This window comes from Myotis brandtii, unplaced genomic scaffold, assembly GCF_000412655.1.
Source record: "Myotis brandtii unplaced genomic scaffold, ASM41265v1 scaffold348, whole genome shotgun sequence".
NCBI lineage: Eukaryota > Metazoa > Chordata > Mammalia > Chiroptera > Vespertilionidae > Myotis > Myotis brandtii.
Genome location: NW_005363397.1, coordinates 1,068,743 through 1,070,557, shown reverse-complemented (window position 1 = coordinate 1,070,557; position 1,815 = coordinate 1,068,743). Strand labels below are relative to the sequence as shown.

Sequence of the window (1,815 nt, the reverse complement as noted above, 5' to 3'; positions counted from 1 at the left end):
CTCAGCATTGTGCCAGGCCAGGAGTATTTAATCCTGACTTTGCAATTGGACTTCCTATAGCAAAGATTTTCAACTTATGTGAGCCAGTGTGCCACAAGAACTTTTAAGGCGGTTGGAGGAGGGGCAGAAGGGGTCCTTCTCCCTGGTGGGAACTCCCCAAGCCCATGAGATATCAATGTGGTCAGCCTGAGGGGCTGTAGCTGAGACCTGGGAGGAGGGTTGCAGAGGGGGCATGGCACATAGCGGGGACCATGGAGGGGCAGAGTGGCCACTGCAAGATTGTGGTGGTGAGGGACACGAAGTGTGGCAAGATGACGCTGCTGCAGGTGTTTGCAAGGACATCTAGCCGGGGAGTTACGTCCCTCCTGGTTTGAAGACTGCACTGTAAGCTTTGAGATAGACAAGTGTGCATTGAGTTCAACATGTGGGACACTTTGGGTTCTTCCTACTATGAAAACGTCTGGTCCCTGGCATTTCCTGATTCAGACTCTGTGCTCATCTGCTTTGACGTTAGCCAACCAGAAATGCTGGACAGTGCCCTTAGAAAGTGGCAAAGGGAGACTCGGGAGTTTTGCCCCGATGCCAAGGTTGTGCTGGTTGGCTGTAAACTAGATATGCAGATGACCTGGCCACGCTGAGGGACATGTCCAAGCAAAAGCTTATCCCTGTTACACATGAGCAGGGCACTGTGCTGGCAAGGTGGGGGCTCTATCCTGCATGGAGTGTTCCCCCCAGTCCTCTGAGCGCTGCATCAGGGATGGCTTCTGTGTGGCTAAGTGGCCTCCCTCGGCCGTGGCCATAGGCAGCTGAGCCAAACAGACTCACTCCAGGGACTGCAGTGATCTGGTCAGAGTAGGCAAGATGGCCTGACTGGGGAAGATACAGAAGGATGGAACCAAGAGTTGCAACCTCATGTGAGGAGCTAGGGAAGGGCAGAGTGTCAGGAAGGGTGGTGAATGGCACAATTGTTCCCCTGCCTGTACCCTGGCTTCCTGACTCTGGTTGGGACTTCAGGGAATGCTGAATGAGCAATTGTCCTAGGTAAGGGACCTGGAGGCAGAGGGTGCCAGGATTCCTACATCCTCATCCCCCTCCTCTCCACAGGAAGTTGCCTGCCCTGCTAGCTGGGATGAGGCAGCAGGGTTGGGGAAGCTGGCATCAAGCAGCAACCTTAGCTGATTCTCAGTATATGAATGATGCCTTCCCTCCCTGCCCAAGTCCCCATATCCTGGTCTTGGCTTTCTCCTCTAAGAGAAGTATACCTGCCTTAACCTTACCTTTTCCTTTCCTCTTACTTCTACAGCTGTTCTCACTCATCCTAACCTCCAGGCAACATGCACTAAATTAAAAAGCAAGTTGAGAAGTCCTTCCCTGCCATATGTGCATCAATGCTTGCTCTTCCCTGTCTTCCCCCAACAGTCCCTAAATAAAACCCATATCCATGGGAAAACAATAATAATTTTTGAAACATTTGATGCCTGACTATTTAGTCAGGGGCATTGACCATTTAGTTGAGAGCACCGACCTCTTTTCCCTTAGATTGTCAAATAAAAAAATGACATCAGCCAACATAATAGCTATTTAGTGGGAATGATTCAAAATTATACCTATTTTTAAACATGTTTTTATTGATTTTTAGAGAGAGAGGAAGGGAGAAGAATAGAGAGAAACATCGATGAGAGAGAAACATCATTGATCAGCTGCTTCCTGCATGCTCCCTACTGGGGATCAAACCCGCAGCCTGGGCACGTGCCCTGATCAGGAATCAAACTGTGACCTCCTGGTTCATGGGTCGATGCTCAACCACTGACCCAC

The 1,815-nt window shown here is 50.2% G+C and overlaps 1 pseudogene; it reads left to right on the top strand.

Moving 5' to 3' along the window:
• Positions 1–251: 251 nt before the first annotated feature.
• LOC102258834 lies at positions 252–918 on the top strand (annotated as a pseudogene).
• The last annotated feature ends 897 nt before the right edge of the window (positions 919–1,815 follow it).